The following is an 18,487-nucleotide window of genomic DNA, read 5'->3' on the forward strand; positions in this document are numbered from 1 at the left end:
TGTTCTGGAAGTTTTGTGTGTTCTGGAAGTTGTGTGTTCTGGAAGTTGTGTGTTCTGGAAGTTTTGTGTTCTGGAGGTTGTGTGTGTTCTGGAGGTTGTGTGTGTTCTGGAGGTTGTGTGTTCTGGAGGTTGTGTGTGTTCTGGAAGTTGTGTGTGTTCTGGAGGTTGTGTGTTCCGGAGGTTGTGTGTGTTCTGGAGGTTGTGTGTGTTCTGGAGGTTGTGTGTTCTGGAGGTTGTGTGTGTTCTGGAGGTTGTGTGTTCTGGAGGTTGTGTGTGTTCTGGAGGTTGTGTGTGTTCTGGAGGTTGTGTGTTCTGGAGGTTGTGTGTGTTCTGGAGGTTTGTGTTCTGTTGTGTGTTCTGGAGGTTGTGTGTTCTGGAGGTTGTGTGTTCTGGAGGTTGTGTGTTTTGGAGGTTGTGTGTGTTCTGGAGGTTGTGTGTGTTCTGGAGGTTGTGTGTGTTCTGGAGGTTGTGTGTTCTGGAGGTTGTGTGTTCTGGAGGTTGTGTGTTCTGGAGGTTGTGTGTTCTGGAGGTTGTGTGTGTTCTGGAGGTTGTGTGTTCTGGAGGTTGTGTGTTCTGGAGGTTGTGTTTTCTGGAGGTTGTGTGTTCTGGAGGTTGTGTGTTCTGGAGGTTGTGTGTGTTCTGGAGGTTGTGTGTTCTGGAGGTTGTGTGTTTTGGTGTTTTGGAGGTTGTGTGTGTTCTGGAGGTTGTGTGTTCTGGAGGTTGTGTGTTTTGGTGTTTTGGAGGTTGTGTGTGTTCTGGAGGTTGTGTGTGTTCTGGAGGTTGTGTGTGTTCTGGAGGTTGTGTGTTCTGGAGGTTGTGTGTTCTGGAGGTTGTGTGTTCTGGAGGTTGTGTGTTCTGGAGGTTGTGTGTGTTCTGGAGGTTGTGTGTTCTGGAGGTTGTGTGTTCTGGAGGTTGTGTTTTCTGGAGGTTGTGTGTTCTGGAGGTTGTGTGTGTTTTGCCTGGATCGTGACCTGGTTTTCACACATCCCAGACCGGCAAGAATAACGAGTAAACACAGTCTAAAAGGCACGAAAAACAGGAAATAAACAGTTTTGAACCAAATTCACCACGACACGGGCTCGAGACTCTAATGGTCGCTCGGGAATCGTTGGCGAAAAGAAGTTTGCTTCATCATGTCGTGATGAAAACTTCTGTATTCAAGTTTCAGTGACTTCATTTTGAAAACCTTTGACCGTTCAAAAGTGATAGTATTTTGTTTTGAGTTTTTACTTGAAACCCAAAACTCCACATATGATGAAACAGATCATTTACAGATTGTTTACAGATCCATTTGACTTTAATCACAGGCCTTTAGTTGCCATGACGTCATCTGAGTCAAAGCCCTCTCGCCGTGAGCCTAAACACGTTTACCAAAGCATCAGTTTTACCCCAAATCACTAAATCCATTGAATTCTTCTTCCTCTGTGTCACTTCTAAACAACTCCACAAACTCCAGAGGAAGAGGAAGTGCAGATTCTTCTTCTGCGTCGCATAGAGCCTAGAGCGCCCTCTTGTTGTTGTCAGGGTGAAAATAACAAATAATATCACATATAAGTCGCTCTGGAGTATAAGTCGTACCCCGGACAAAACTGTGAAAAAAGGTGCGACTCATAAGTGTAATTAGAGGACCTACTCCCATGAAACAAAAACTGGAACAAAGTTTAACGTCTTCTCCGTCAGCACAAACAAACGAAACTGGAATGAGTTTTTCGCAAGCGCTTTGGAGATTGGAACGATCGTTGAATCCGGCAGGTTTGTGGATCATAAGTTTGGATTCTTTCTCAACGGTTCTATCCAAAAACCGATCCTGACAAAATCCTTCACGAATGCACTACCTTTTACTGACCATTCAAATCTGACCATTAAACACGGAGCATATTCACGGGGAACCAAACCCGTGAGCGCGCGGTTACGACCTCCACGTTTCACGACCGAAAGTGTGTCCGTGTGCATCGACCGCGGCTCAGAGTCCACTGTCGTTTCCACGGCGCGTGTATCGACGGGTCACGTGACGAGTCTGCGGCGTGAGACGGATGGCGGCGCGAGGGCATTGCTCAGAGGAGACGTAGCGCGTCCTCCTCGACGTCCACAAAGGTACACAAACATCTGCAGGACGAATGAAGACCGATGTGACGCCCGCAGATTGTCTTTGGGAAGGAGATACGTCCAGCTAACGGCTATTACCGCCATCAATCTCTTTTCACACCACAGAAGAAGGTTTCCCCTTTCAAGAGCCGCCAGAGCTGAGCCCGCGCTCTCATTTATAAAGCTTATGTACAAACGCAACTTTAAGTCCACAAACTCTGACCTTTGTGCATCGCGGCTTTCAGAGACGAGGCCGAAGGAGAGCGAGTTTTAGTAAGAAGTTCGGCTAAAGCTTTATGAATGAGACCTCAGGCATTTAAGAATCTCGGTCTGAAACCAAATGAGGCTCAGATCTGAGAAACTTCAATATTTTTGATACAATCATTATTATGTAGCAGAAAACGCACAATATGTTCTTTTTTGCTCTTGTTTTTCTTCTAATTCAACCATGTTTGGTAAAAACTATGCTTTCACTTGAGAATAAGTTTAGATGACATCACCACTTGTTATTGTCGGTGTCATAATGTTTTGGTGAAATTGTGGAATTGAAATGTTTGTGTTGCGGCTTTAACATCTCATTATGAATCAAGGTCATCGTGGCTGAATATTCACAACTGGTTCCTGCAAATAACTTTTCCATCTCCCGTCTTGGCTCAGACACATTGCACGACGCTCTCTTGTAAATGTGAGTCTTTTTCTGGGTTATAAACGTCACGCACCGATTCACAGATGTGCCAATTCACTCCAGACTATTCCCACAGCGTCTCCTGTGCTCACCTCAAAAACAGCTGTGAAAACGAGAAAAAAGCAGTGCCAAAAACAGAAGCATGACGTCGTCGTTCTGTGAATGAATGAAAGGGCCAAAACCGGGTTCAAATCAGGACCAAACCTTGTTCAAATCAGGAACAAACCTTGTTCAAATCAGGAACAAACTGGGTTCAATTCAGGACCAAACTGGGTTCAAAGTGGGTACAAATCAGGACCAAACCGGGTTCCAATCAGGACCAAACCTTGTTCAAATCAGGAACAAACTGGGTTCAATTCAGGACCAAACTGGGTTCAATTCAGGACCAAACTGGGTTAAACTCAGGACCAACCCCAGTTCAAATCAGGACCAAACTGGGTTCAAACCAGGTTCAGATCAGGACCAAACCGGGTTCAAACCAGGTTTGGTCCTGATTTGAACCAGTTTGGTCCTAAATTGAACCTGGTTTGAACCCGGTTTGGTCCTGATTTGAACTGGGGTTGGTCCAGATTTTAATCTGATATTGTCTTCATTTGAACCAGATTGGGTCCAGATTTAATCTGGTTTGATCCTGATTAGAACCTGGTTTGGGCCTGATTTGATTTGAAACCGGATTCAAATCAGGCCCAAACCAGGTTCTAATCAGGACCGAACCGGGTCACACCATCTCTAAAGTAGAACTAAACCAGGACTAAACCTGGTTTAGCCTCTCTGGTCTCCTCTTCCAACAGAGGAGGCAGAGACAGATCTGGAGAGACAACCCTGAGAGAGGACCCCCAGAGAGGACATGCAGAGAGGACCCTGAGAGAGGACCCTGAGAGAGGACCCCCAGAGAGGACCTGCAGAGAGGACCCTGAGAGAGGACCCTGAGAGAGGACCCCCAGAGAGGACCTGCAGAGAGGACCTGCAGAGAGGACCCTGAGAGAGGACCCCCAGAGAGGACCTGCAGAGAGGACCTGCAGAGAGGACCCTGAGAGAGGACCCTGAGAGAGGACCCTGAGAGAGGACCCCCAGAGAGGACCTGCAGAGAGGACCCCCAGAGAGGACCTGCAGAGAGGACCCTGAGAGAGGACCCTGAGAGAGGACCCCCAGAGAGGACCTGCAGAGAGGACCCTGAGAGAGGACCCTGAGAGAGGACCTGCAGAGAGGACCTGCAGAGAGGACCTGCAGAGAGGACCCTGAGAGAGGACCCTGAGAGAGGACCACCAGAGAGGACCTGCAGAGAGGACCCTGAGAGCTGCTGCTGCTGCTGCTGCGCGCGTCTCGGGACGTTTCAAGGACAAACCTGTTGATGGGATAAACGCACTGTCCAAACCGGGGATTTATGAGATGTTTGCGTGTCTGGAGAGTTGTTCAGACGCTCGGGACGGAGAGCAGCAGGAGCAGGAGGAGGAGGAGGAAGAGGAGGAAGAGGAGGAGGAGGAGAGGATAAACCCGCGCCACATAATGATTAGGACGCATTGCCATCACGCGGAGCGGACCGAGTGGGATTAACGGCGGACGGACGCGGCTGATGGGACGGAGAGCGGATCACAGCGGGACGACACCAGACTCTGGGATGTGTATTTGTATTTATCTGGACACATGCGTGAACATGAAGGGTCACATTGAGCCCGGATGGATGTAGAGATGGAGAGGGGACGCGCTGGAGTGAGGAGGGACGAGGAGAGAGGAGCCACCGGCACCGTCACCGTCACCGACACCGACACCGACACTGCTGCTCCTGCTGCTCCTCTTAAGATGGATTTACTCCTCGCGGTTTAATGTGCGCTAAGCTTTTTGGGACAGTTCTTAGAGTGAATTTTCGACAGCCAAGAACGAAACTAGGCTCTTTACGCAGGTCAGACGCACGCACACACACGCACATACACACACACACCCGCACACACACACACACCCGCACCTTGCACACACACACCCACACACACACACCTTACACACGCACCTTGCACACACACACCCACACACACACACCTTACACACGCACCTTGCACACACACACCCACACACACACACCTTACACACGCACCTTGCACACACACACACACACACACACACACACACACACGCACCTTGCACACACACACACGCACCTTACACCCGCACCTTGCACACACACACCCACACACACGCACCTTACACACGCACGTTGCACACACACACACACACACACACACACACACACACTTGACTTTGGGGAAAACTTTGCAGAATTCCGATGCAACAGTGACATGTTGCAGCGGTCTTTAAAACTTGCTGGAGTTTTGTATCCGAGCGACGCACACGTGTGAGTTTCATCTGCATAAAGAGTGATAATGTCCCATGTGACGGCTGCAGATCTAAAATGTGCACCAGTGTTTCCTTTAACAGCTCGGTCAATGGATTTACACGAGCTCAACGTGTGCAAAAAATGTGTTTGAGCAGATCATTTTCCTGTTAAACCACAAAGTCAACATGAAATACACACATTTTAACAGTATTTCTTTGTTAAACCACAAAATTAACCTGAAATACACACATTTTAACCATCAAAACTGTGACTATGTCTGATTGATTTCGTCTTTTCATCTTTCTCTAAACCAGCATCAAAACTGAAGCGCTGTCACGAAAGGATTTAGTCAAATATACAAAAAAATATATTGATACTGCATCACCACATTCAGTTTAGTGTTTTGGCACAGCTCTGATTATCATAAATATGTGTGTTTTATATAGTCCACTTCAAGTCCACTTCAGGCTAATTAACAGCAATTAACTCATAATATCATTCAAATCATCAGCTTCTCTTTGCTCCGGACAGTTTCCAACATTTACAGTACAAGGTTTAAAACATGTCGAAGCATCACATGACGACAGTATTATGTTGGTTGTATATGTACATGTATGTATATGTATATGTATGTATACTTATATATGTATGTATACTGTGTACTCTCAAAGCTGAGACTTGATCTTGTCTACATTTCACCGTTTCTCTGCACATCAATCACACTGTACGCATCTCTCTTCCTCCTCCTCCTCTTCCTCGTCCTCCTCCCTCCACCCCTCTTCCTCCTCCCCCCCTCTTCCTCTTCCTTCCCCCCTCTCCCCCCCTTTTCCAATCCCCCTTTTTTTTTGTCACCAGTGAGAGAGAATGTGACCTTCTGCCAAAGTGTTGAAACGATGCCACGGTAACAACGGGTTTTTCTCTGCTGCCGAGATCGGACTCAAACAAGTGAATCACGGCGAAGGAGGGAGCGGGACGGAGGAGAGGACTACGCAGAGAGAGAGAGAGCGAGAGAGAGAGAAGAGAGGAGGAGAGAGGAGGAGGACCACGTAGAGAGAGAGAGAGAGGAGAGGAGGAGAGGAGGAGAGAGGAGGAGGACCACGTAGAGAGAGAGAGGAGAGGAGGAGAGGAGGAGAGAGGAGGAGGACCACGTAGAGAGAGAGATAGGAGAGGAGGAGAGAGGAGGAGGACCACGTAGAGAGAGAGATAGGAGAGGAGGAGAGGAGGAGAGAGGAGGAGGACCACGTAGAGAGAGAGAGAGGAGAGGAGGCGAGGAGGAGAGAGGAGGACCACGTAGAGAGAGAGAGGAGAGGAGGAGAGGAGGAGGACCACGTAGAGAGAGAGATAGGAGAGGAGGAGAGAGGAGGAGGACCACGTAGAGAGAGAGAGAGAGGAGAAGAGGAGGAGGAGAGGAGGAGAGGAGGACCACGTAGAGCGAGAGAGAGGAGGACCACGTAGAGAGAAAGTAGAGGAGGAGGAGAGGAGGACCAGGCAGAGAGAGAGAGAGGAGAAGAAGGAGAGGAGGTGAGGAATACCACGTAGAGAGAGAGAGAAGAGGAGGACCACGTAGAGAGAGAGAGAGGAGGAGAAGGAGAGGAGGAGAGGAGTACCACGTAGAGAGAGAGAGAGAAGAGGAGGACCACGTAGAGAGAGAGAGAAGAGGAGGAGGAGACGGACGCTGGGGCTGTGAGAGAGGGGAGGACGAAGGAGGGATGACCGCGGACGGAACACGGCTGCACGTGGATCGCGCTCGGCGGTAGGGCATCTTACTCACTTTTCACTCTGAAACTTTTTTTATTCTTCACGTTTTTATCTGGAGGCTCGAGTCGTCACGGTTCTTAGATTCAAACGCGCTCACCAGCAGAGGGCGCTAGGACTCGGGAAGCAGCTGGAATCGGGTTAAGAACTAGTGATAATCAGCTCAGTTCGTCGCATAATTCACAATGTTTTGATGTTATTTGATGTGTTTCTGGCAGAAACAAGGACAACGTGAACACACCGGAGCTTTTCTCAGTTTGAACCGTCCTAAAAGTCTTTAAACTCATATTTGCAGCATTCCGCGCTTTAAGAGCCGTTGCCGTGATACGATGTTGTTTCCTCCTCACAAACGCACTCCGACTCGTGCTGGGTCCTTGTCGTTTGGCGTCGGTCGATAACGATTGATGAGACAAAAGTGCAGACTGTGAAACATGGATTTCCTCACTGAGCCTCAGATCCATAGTTTTTGTGACGAGCTGTTTAGCGTTCCTCGGAAGAATGAGATGAAGATGGATCTGTGAAGTTACTGTTGGATTTGGACAATGCAGCAGGAAAGTCACATGTTCATGGTTAAAACTGGACCTCTGAGTGAACTCGATGGACAGTTCCTGCGCCCTCTGCTGGTCACATGATCAAACTCCAGGTGGATTCTTTCTGTCGGTTTTAGGAAATCTGCTGTTGTGATTTGAATTGAGTTCAAGCAGAAGATCAGCACCTCCAGGCCTGAGGCTATGTTTCTGGTTCTCCCCTCCAGGCGCTGTGGAGGAGTTCAAGTGTACCCGGTTCAGGTTCTGGTCTTGTCACAGTTCAGGTTCTGGTCTTGTCTTGGTTCAGGTTCTGGTCTTGTCTCAGTTCAGGTTCTGGTCTTGTCTTGGTTCTGGTTCTGGTCTTGTCTCGGTTCAGGTTCTGGTCTTGTCAAAGTTCAGGTTCTGGTCTTGTCTCGGTTCTGGTTCTGGTCTTGTCTCGGTTCAGGTTCTGGTCTTGTCTCAGTTCAGGTTCTGGTCTTGTCTCGGTTCAGGTTCTGGTCTTGTCTCGGTTCAGGTTCTGCTCTAGTCTCGGTTCAGGTTCTGGTTTTGTCTCAATTCAGGTTCTGGTCTCGTCTCGGTTCTGGTTCTGGTCTAGTTCTAGATCCGCTGCTTTGCTTTGATTGGCACTGGGGCTTGTTTTAGACCCGCTTTAGTCCCGCTTTAGACCTGCTTAAGTCCTGCTTTAGTCCTGCTTTAGACCCGCTTTGGACTCGCTTTAGTCCTGCTTTAGTCCTGCTTTGGACCCGCTTTAGTCCTGCTTTAGTCCTGCTTTAGACCTGCCTTAGACCCGCTTTAGTCCTGCTTTAGACCTGCTTTAGATCTGCTTTAGAAATGCTTTAGACTTGCTTTAGTCCTGGTTTGGACCTGGTTTAGTCCTGCTTTAGACCTGCTTTAGACCCGCTTTAGTCCTGCTTTAGACCTGCTTTAGACCTGCTTTAGATCTGCTTTAGATCTGCTTTAGAAATGCTTTAGTCCTGCTTTAATCCTGCTTTAGACCTGCTTTAGTCCTGGTTTGGACCTGCTTTAGTCCTGCTTTAGTCCTGCTTTAGACCCGCTTTAGTCCTGCTTTAATCCTGCTTTAGACCTGCTTTAGTCCTGGTTTGCACCTGGTTTAGTCCTGCTTTAGTCCTGCTTTAGACCTGCTTTAGACCTGCTTTAGACCTGCTTTAGGCCTGCTTTTGACCTGGTTTTGTCCTGCTTTAGACCTGCTTTCGTCCTGGTTTGGACCTGGTTTAGTCCTGCTTTAGTCCTGCTTTAGACCTGCTTTAGGCCTACTTTAGACCTGGTTTTGTCCTGCTTTAGAACTGCTTTAGTCCTGCTTTAGTCCCGCATTAGACCTGCTTTAGACCTGCCTTAGACCTGCTTTAGTCCTGCTTTAGACCTGCTTTAGTCCTGCCTTAGACCTGCTTTAGTCCTGCTTTAGACCTGCCTTAGACCTGCTTTAGACCTGCCTTAGACCTGCTTTAGTCCTGCCTTAGACCTGCCTTAGACCTGCTTTAGACCTGCCTTAGACCTGCTTTAGTCCTGCCTTAGACCTGCTTTAGTCCTGCCTTAGACCTGCCTTAGACCTGCTTTAGTCCTGCTTTAGACCTGCCTTAGTCCTGCTTTAGTCCTGCTTTAGACCTGCCTTAGACCTGCTTTAGTCCTGCTTTAGACCTGCCTTAGTCCTGCTTTAGACCTGCTTTAGACCTCTTTAGACCTACTTTAGACCTGCCTTAGACCTGCTTTAGACTAAAGGAGAGGAGGGCAGAGGAGGAGAAACAAGAAGAGGTTATGGGAGAGTGAGGAAGAGAGAGAGAGGACGAGAGACTTACATTTATCATTAATTCATTTAAAATCACCCGCGTACAGTGAGAGTAGAAGAGAAGAGGAAGAGAGAGGAAGAGGAAAAAAAGAGAGGAAGAGGAGGAAAAGAGAGGAGGAGAAGGAAAAGAGAGGAAGAGGAGGAAAAGAGAGAGAGAGGAGGAGACAGAGGAGAAAGACAGGTGGATGCTGATGACACTGACGAGGCGACGACACGGGAAATTGAACTGCCAACTCAAAGTGACAGAAGAGAGACGCCGCAGGAGAAGGAGGAGGCGCAAGAGCAGAGGGAGGAGGAGCAAGAGCAGGGGGAGGAGGAGCAAGAGCAGGGGGAGCAAGAGCAGGGGGAGCAAGAGCAGGAGGAGCAAGAGCAGGAGGAGCAAGAGCAAGGGGATGAGCAGGAGGGGGAGCAGGAGGAGGGGGAGCAGGAGGAGGGGGAGCAGGAGAAGGAGGAGGAGGAGCAAGAGCAGGGGTAGGAGCAGGAGGAGCCAGAGCAGGAGGATCAAGAGCAGGAGGAGCAAGAGCAGGGGGAGGAGCAAGAGCAGGAGGAGCAAGAGCAAGGGGATGAGTAGGAGGGGGAGCAGGAGGAGCAAGAGCAGGGGGAGGAGGAGCAAGAGCAGGGGTAGGGGCAGGAGGAGCAAGAGCAGGAGGAGCAAGAGCAAGGGGATGAGCAGGAGGGGGAGCAGGAGGAGGGGGAGCAGGAGAAGGAGGAGGAGTAAGAGCACGGGGAGTAGCAGGAGGAGAAGCAGGAGGAGCAGGAGGAGGTGCTAGAGCAGGAGGAGCAAGAGGAACACAGACGCCAGGGTGTGTGTGAGCAAAGGATTAGGAGAAGTTCCAGGAGGAGCATCAGGTTCAGGAGGAGCATCAGGTTCAGGAGGAGCATCAGGTTCAGGAGGTTCAGGAGGAGCATCAGGTTCAGGAGGAGCATCAGGTTGAGGAGGTTCAGGAGGTTCAGGAGGAGCATCAGGTTCAGGAGGTTCAGGAGGAGCATCAGGTTCAGGAGGTTCAGGAGGAGCATCAGGTTCAGGAGGTTCAGGAGGAGCATCAGGTTCAGGAGGAGCATCAGGTTCAGGAGGAGCATCAGGTTCAGGAGGTTCAGGAGGTTTAGGAGGAGCATCAGGTTCAGGAGATTCAGGAGGAGCATCAGGTTCAGGAGGTTCAGGAGGAGCATCAGGTTCAGGAGGTTCAGGAGGTTCAGGAGGTTCAGGAGGAGCATCAGGTTCAGGAGGTTCAGGAGGAGCATCAGGTTCAGGAGGTTCAGGAGGATCATCAGGTTCAGGAGGTTCAGGAGGAGCATCAGGTTCAGGAGGAGCATCAGGTTCAGGAGGTTCAGGAGGTTCAGGAGGTTCAGGAGGAGCATCAGGTTCAGGAGGAGCATCAGGTTCAGGAGGTTCAGGAGGTTCAGGAGGTTCAGGAGGAGCATCATGTTCAGGAGGAGCATCAGGTTCAGGTGGAGCATCATGTTCAGGAGGAGCATCAGGTTCAGGAGGAGCATCAGGTTCAGGAGGAGCATCAGGTTCAGGAGGAGCATCAGGCTCAGGTGGAGCATCATGTTCAGGAGGAGCATCAGGTTCAGGAGGAGCATCAGGTTCAGGAGGAGCATCAGGTTCAGGAGGAGCATCAGGTTCAGGTGGAGCATCATGTTCAGGAGGAGCATCAGGTTCAGGAGGAGCATCATGTTCAGGAGGTTCAGGAGGAGCATCAGGTTCAGGAGGAGCATCAGGTTCAGGAGGAGCATCAGGCTCAGGTGGAGCATCATGTTCAGGAGGAGCATCATGTTCAGGAGGAGCATCAGGTTCAGGAGGAGCATCAGGTTCAGGAGGAGCATCAGGCTCAGGTGGAGCATCATGTTCAGGAGGAGCATCAGGCTCAGGAGGAGCATCATGTTCAGGAGGAGCATCAGGTTCAGGAGGAGCATCAGGTTCAGGAGGAGCATCAGGTTCAGGTGGAGCATCATGTTCAGGAGGAGCATCAGGTTCAGGTGGAGCATCATGTTCAGGAGGAGCATCAGGTTCAGGAGGAGCATCAGGTTCAGGAGGTTCAGGAGGAGCATCAGGTTCAGGAGGAGCATCAGGTTCAGGAGGAGCATCAGGTTCAGGTGGAGCATCAGGTTCAGGAGGAGCATCAGGTTCAGGAGGAGCATCAGGTTCAGGTGGAGCATCATGTTCAGGAGGAGCATCAGGTTCAGGAGGAGCATCAGGTTCAGGAGGTTCAGGAGGAGCATCAGGTTCAGGAGGTTCAGGAGGAGCATCAGGTTCAGGAGGTTCAGGAGGAGCATCAGGTTCAGGAGGTTCAGGAGGTTCAGGAGGAGCATCAGGTTCAGGAGGTTAAGATAAGATAAGATATTCCTTTATTGTCCCACATGGGGAAATTTCATTGGTGCAACGCAGGTAGATACAGAGGTAGATACAGAAGAACAGATCACTTATAGGAAGTCTGAAAAACAACTTTCAGTAGAAGATCTCCTATAGATAAATAAAAACTCCCATAGACAAATAAATAAATAAATACATAAATACCATTGCATGTGATCACGACAGTAATTGCACATGAAAATGTGTCACGACATATTCGACATGTTCAGGAGGAGCATCAGGTTCAGGAGGTTCAGGAGGAGCATCAGGTTCAGGAGGTTCAGGAGGAGCATCAGGTTCAGGAGGTTCAGGAGGAGCATCAGGTTCAGGAGGAGCATCAGGTTCAGGAGGAGCATCAGGTTCAGGAGGTTCAGGAGGAGCATCAGGTTCAGGAGGTTCAGGAGGAGCATCAGGTTCAGGAGGTTCAGGAGGAGCATCAGGTTCAGGAGGAGCATCAGGTTCAGGAGGTTCAGGAGGAGCATCAGGTTCAGGAGGAGCATCAGGTTCAGGAGGTTCAGGAGGAGCATCAGGTTCAGGAGGTTCAGGAGGAGCATCAGGTTCAGGAGGTTCAGGAGGAGCATCAGGTTCAGGAGGAGCATCAGGTTCAGGAGGTTCAGGAGGAGCATCAGGTTCAGGAGGAGCATCAGGTTCAGGAGGTTCAGGAGGAGCATCAGGTTCAGGAGGTTCAGGAGGAGCATCAGGTTCAGGAGGTTCAGGAGGAGCATCAGGTTCAGGAGGTTCAGGAGGAGCATCAGGTTCAGGAGGAGCATCAGGTTCAGGAGGTTCAGGAGGAGCATCAGGTTCAGGAGGTTCAGGAGGAGCATCAGGTTCAGGAGGAGCATCAGGTTCAGGAGGTTCAGGAGGAGCATCAGGTTCAGGAGGAGCATCAGGTTCAGGAGGTTCAGGAGGAGCATCAGGTTCAGGAGGAGCATCAGGTTCAGGAGGTTCAGGAGGAGCATCAGGTTCAGGAGGTTCAGGAGGAGCATCAGGTTCAGGAGGTTCAGGAGGAGCATCAGGTTCAGGAGGAGCATCAGGTTCAGGAGGTTCAGGAGGAGCATCAGGTTCAGGAGGTTCAGGAGGAGCATCAGGTTCAGGAGGAGCATCAGGTTCAGGAGGTTCAGGAGGAGCATCAGGTTCAGGAGGTTCAGGAGGAGCATCAGGTTCAGGAGGTTCAGGAGGAGCATCAGGTTCAGGAGGAGCATCAGGTTCAGGAGGTTCAGGAGGAGCATCAGGTTCAGGAGGAGCATCAGGTTCAGGAGGTTCAGGAGGAGCATCAGGTTCAGGAGGAGCATCAGGTTCAGGAGGAGCATCAGGTTCAGGAGGTTCAGGAGGAGCATCAGGTTCAGGAGGTTCAGGAGGAGCATCAGGTTCAGGAGGTTCAGGAGGAGCATCAGGTTCAGGAGGTTCAGGAGGAGCATCAGGTTCAGGAGGTTCAGGAGGAGCATCAGGTTCAGGAGGAGCATCAGGTTCAGGAGGTTCAGGAGGAGCATCAGGTTCAGGAGGTTCAGGAGGAGCATCAGGTTCAGGAGGAGCATCAGGTTCAGGAGGAGCATCAGGTTAGGGTTCAGGAGGTTCAGGAGGTTACGTACAGGAAGTACTGTGTAACATTTCTGTTGAAATCTCCTCCCCCTGGAGCTGATCTGGCCCAGAATGTTCCGCAGTGTGGCATTAAACCCATCTGTCTCACGTGGGGGAATCGCCTCTCCACAGATCTTACCTGTAACATGGCCTTGGATTATGTACTTCAAAGAGACAGAACTGAAGTGACCCCTGGACACTCGTCCCCTATGGACACTCGTCCCCTGGACACGCTTTTATTGTGAAGGAGCTGCGTCTGGTTCAAGGTCGAGTCAGATCCGCGTCGGGAACGTGTGACACCTTCTCCAGTTCATTCCTGTCCACCAATCACAGTTCAGCTCAGGCCCATTAGAAGGTGTTTGCCCCTCGTGTGAGACGTTTGCGCTCGTGACATTTGCGCTCGTGACATTTGCGTGAGACGTTTGCGCTCGTGACGATGACGTTGCCGTGGTGAGCTCGGGGTTTTTGGTGACGTTTCCCGTGCGTTCACTTTCACTTTCACTTCAGTGAAAGTGTCGTGTCAATATTTAATGAGCGTCGAACGTGTGATAAAGAGACTAAAGTCACTGTCAACAACCACATGTGTACTAAACCAGGACTAAACCAGGACTAAACCAGGACTAAACCAGGACTAAACCAGGTCCAAACCAGGTCCAAACCAGGACTAAACCAGGACTAAACCAGGACTAAACCAGGACTAAACCATGACTAAACCAGGACTAAACCAGGACTAAACCAGGACTAAACCAGGTCCAAACCAGGACTAAACCAGGACTAAACCAGGTCCAAACCAGGACTAAACCAGGACTAAACCAGGACTAAACCAGGACTAAACCAGGACTAAACCATGACTAAACCAGGACTAAACCATGACTAAACCAGGACTAAACCATGACTAAACCAGGACTAAACCATGACTAAACCAAGACTAAACCAGGACTAAACCATGACTAAACCAGGACTAAACCAGGACTAAACCAGGACTAAACCATGACTAAACCAGGACTAAACCATGACTAAACCAAGACTAAACCAGGACTAAACCAGGACTAAACCAGGACTAAACCAAGACTAAACTAGGACTAAACCATGACTAAACCAAGACTAAACCAGGACTAAACCAGGACTAAACCAGGACTAAACCAGGACTAAACCAAGACTAAACCAGGACTAAACCATGACTAAACCAGGACTAAACCATGACTAAACCAAGACTAAACCAGGACTAAACCAGGACTAAACCAGGACTAAACCAGGACTAAACCAAGACTAAACCAGGACTAAACCAAGACTAAACCAGGACTAAACCAGGACTAAACCAGGTCTAAACCAGGACTAAACCAGGACTAAACCAGGACTAAACCAGGTCTAAACCAGGACTAAACCAGGACTGAACCAGGACTAAACCATGACTAAACCAAGACAAAAACCAGGACTAAACCAGGTCTAAACCAAGACTAAACCAGGACTAAACCAGGACTAAACCAAGACTAAACCAGGACTAAACCAGGACTAAACCAGGACTAAACCAGGACTAAACCATGACTAAACCAGGACTAAACCAGGACTAAACCAGGACTAAACCAGGACTAAACCAGGTCTAAACCAAGACTAAACCAGGACTAAACCAGGACTAAACCAAGACTAAACCAGGACTAAACCAGGACTAAACCAGGACTAAACTAAGACTAAACCAGGACTAAACCATGACTAAACCAAGACTAAACCAGGACTAAACCAGGACTAAACCAGGACTAAACCAAGACTAAACCAGGACTAAACCATGACTAAACCAGGACTAAACCAGGACTAAACCAGGACTAAACCAAGACTAAACCAAGACTAAACCAGGACTAAACCAGGACTGAACTAGTACTAAACTAGGACTAAACAAGGACTAAACCAGGACTAAACCGGACTAAACCAGGACTAAATCAGGACTAAACCATGACTAAACCAGGACTAAACCAGCACTAAACCAGGACTAAACCAGGACTAAACCAAGACTAAACCAGGACTAAACCAGGACTAAACCAGGACTAAACCAGGACTAAACCAGGACTGAACTAGTGCTAAACTAGGACTAAACAAGGACTAAACCAGGACTAAACCGGACTAAACCAGGACTAAATCAGGAGTAAACCAGGACTAAACCATTACTAAACCAGGACTCAACCAGGACTAAACTAGGACTAAACCAGGACTAAACCAGGACTTAACCAGGACTAAATCAGATCCAAACCAGGACTAAACCAGGTCTAAACGAGTTCTAAACCAGGTCTAAACACAAATCCCTTCTGTGTGGACGTAACACTTCCCCTGAGTTCAAACCCGTGTCACAGATGTCTGAAGCCGTCGCTAGGCTCTGTCGTTAGGCTCCGTCGTCGGTCAGATTCCACTCAGGCCCCGACATAAACGTGAAGGATGTTCTCTCTCTCCAGGAGCACGTCTTCGGCAGAGCACGATCGATACATCATACGCGGCGTCGCTCTCGGCTACGAGTCAAGACGCTTTTACATGTCGTAGATGCAATTAGAGACGGCCACACTTTCTATCGACTGAACAGCTTTTTCGCGTCCTTAGATTTACGCGTGCGTTCCACGTGTTTAAGCTGTGATTTATTTTGAAGAGTTTGCGCTGTATTTCAAAGGTGTTATTCCACCGCATCAGTTCAGTTTCTCCAGCTGAACGCGCACAGCCTCACACAGAAAACACTTTATGCTTCTCCATGAGTAAATATAGTTATATATTTAACCCCAAAGTGTGTATTGTAGGAGCTGTACACAGGCTGCAGTAAAACAGGAAAATACATTGTACAATACAGACTGTCACAATAAATACTCAACTTATCATTCAATAAATAATGGCTAGAACTATGTATTTTGAGGCTCTGTTTATTAGTATGTTTACATTTTTTGTTTTTATCTGTAGTACTTTTAGACGTGATATTCTCCTGCATTTGAGGCTTGAGTGTTCAAATGTTTGTCTTCACTTACCCCCTATCCCCGCCCACTTTCCTATACTTATTTGCATATATGTAATTGAGACTATTTATTTATTTCAGTTTTTTTTTTCAATTTTTTAAAAGAATAAATATTAAACACCAAACACGACGAGAGCAAAAAACATAAAATATGAATACAATTAGACATCAAATAAACACGATTATGGCACATTTGAATTAAAATAAAACTCCCATTCGGTCCAAGGTCAGTTTTTCCATTCGTCTGATGTCTGTTCCGATTCTTGGACCGTCAGCTTCATTGGACAGCTCAGCGTGAAATGGGGGTGAGAGCAGGGATGACATGCAGTAAATTGTCAGGGCCGGGATTTGAACTCACAACACAGGGGCCGACTGCGTGTGGAGCCTTTGCATCTACTGCCTTGGAAATCTTATCAGGAAACTACCAGCACGACCCCTGGGTAAAGTGCGGGTGGACGTGGGGCCAATCAGCTCGTCACTGCACATGGTTCTGTTCTCACTTGGTTCTGTTCCAACCCAGTTCTGTTCCAACCCAGTTCTGTTCCAACCCAGTTCTGTTCCCACCTGGTTCTGTTCCCACCTGGATCTGTTCCCACCTGGTTCTGTTCCAACCCAGTTCTGTTCCGACCCGGTCCTGTTCCAACCTGGTTCTGTTCCGACCCGGTCCTGTTCCAACCTGGTTCTGTTCCAACATGGTTCTGTTCCCACCTGGTTCTGTTTCCACCTGGTTCTGTTCCAACCTGGTTCTGGTCCCACCCGGTTCTGTTCCAACATGGTTCTGTTCCAACCCAGTTCTGTTCCAACCTGGTTCTGTTCCAACCCAGTTCTGTTCCCACCTGGTTCTGTTCCAACCCGGTTCTGTTCCAACATGGTTCTGTTCCCACCTGGTTCTGTTTCCACCTGGTTCTGTTCCAACCCAGTCCTGTTCCGACCCGGTACTGTTCAAAAATGGTTCTGTTCCGAGTCAGATCTGGTGCGTTTGTTGTGGAGAGATCAAGGTTTTAGCCTGGAGCAGAGCGCAGCTGTTAGCCCGTCCTCCCTCGCCCCGCCTCGCCTCACCCCGCCTCCGTCGCCCCACACGCCCCGCCTCTCACGTCCCTCCCGCCCCTGCCTCGCCCGCTGACCCTCGACCCGCACATATGAGCAGACCACTTTGCCGTAATCTGCCGGCGCTGGTGACGTGAGGCGCCGGATTATTACCGCTGTGTGCTCTGAACCAGGAGGTGTTTGGTTGCTCTGACGTCTGTTCTGTTACTACGACGACCACCGACGGCTCCTTGGCACCCTGATTATGCCCGGTGTCATCTCTGGTGTTCACTCATCTCTGGTGGTCATTGTGTCTTTGGGCAAGACACTTTGCCGCCTTCAATCCGAGACTTTACAGCAGAACTAACTTTATGAAACGCTTCTGTAAGTCCCTGTGTCCAGCGTCGCCCCCTGCTGTCTCAGTCAGGCTAAAACACGACGTCAACCCGGAGGCAAACTCTCCTGAGAAACCCTCGTTCTTTTCTTTTCATATTATGTTAAAAATCTTATTGTATAAAGAAATATCGGGAAAAGGCGGAACGTCAGGATGAATATTTTAAGCTGATTGGTCGAAACTGAGATATGAAGTTGTTTTTAATCCAGTGGAGAGAACGTGCACGCTTTAAAAAAGGGTTTGAACGCGCCCGTTTACTTTGTCATGTTTCCTTCGGTTTGTTTCCGTGCTTCACCTTTGACCTCCAGACAAACCACAACGCTGCCCTTTGATTGGCTCAGTCCACTGGGGGTGGAAGCTGCGATGGACGGATTCTCGTTAATTTGTGAAGTCTCGGATATCGCAGGAATTCTGGCCATGTCACATGTTTCAGATAAACCTGGAAGAAAGCCCTCCAGACATTAGGAGAACATGCAAACACGTGGGCCCTTCATGATGATGGTGCAGTGGAGGATGGGCTCATGTGACAGAGAGAACGCGCTCACATTATGGAGATGACTTCCTGCTGCTGAAACGTCTCTGACAGATGCAGTGTCAAACCAGGAAGTGATGAAGGAAGAGTGATGTGACCAGAACATCTGCACACAACGGGACCACGCCCAGAGTCATCATACATGTGCCAGATGTACTACTGCATCTGACTCTGGCACCAGCAGGAGGCCGGCCCATGTATAGTCCTGACTCTGGGCACCAGCAGGAGGCCGGTCCATGTTTTGTCCTGACTCTGGCACCAGCAGGAGGCCGGTCCATGTTTAGTCCTGACTCTGGCACCAGCAGGAGGCCGCTCCATGTTTAGTCCTGACTCTGGCACCAGCAGGAGGCCGCTCCATGTTTAGTCCTGACTCTGGCACCAGCAGGAGGCCGGTCCATGTTTAGTCCTGACTCTGGCACCAGCAGGAGGCCGGTCC

The 18,487-nt window shown here is 49.4% G+C and overlaps 1 protein-coding gene across 1 annotated transcript in view; it reads left to right on the forward strand.

Moving 5' to 3' along the window:
* Nucleotides 1–6,724: 6,724 nt before the first annotated feature.
* Nucleotides 6,725–18,487, forward strand: part of grin2ca (glutamate receptor, ionotropic, N-methyl D-aspartate 2Ca) — a 113,940-nt gene continuing 102,177 nt past the window's right edge. The window contains exon 1 of the mRNA XM_072442654.1: nucleotides 6,725–6,852. The gene's annotated coding sequence lies outside the window, so the exon portion shown is untranslated. The remainder of the gene's footprint in view (nucleotides 6,853–18,487) is intronic.

The sequence above is a fragment of the Eucyclogobius newberryi genome, unplaced genomic scaffold (assembly GCF_026437365.1).
Source record: "Eucyclogobius newberryi isolate DKJ021-1_F unplaced genomic scaffold, fEucNew1.0.hap1 SCAF_13, whole genome shotgun sequence".
In the NCBI taxonomy this organism is placed as follows: Eukaryota; Metazoa; Chordata; class Actinopteri; order Gobiiformes; family Gobiidae; genus Eucyclogobius; species Eucyclogobius newberryi.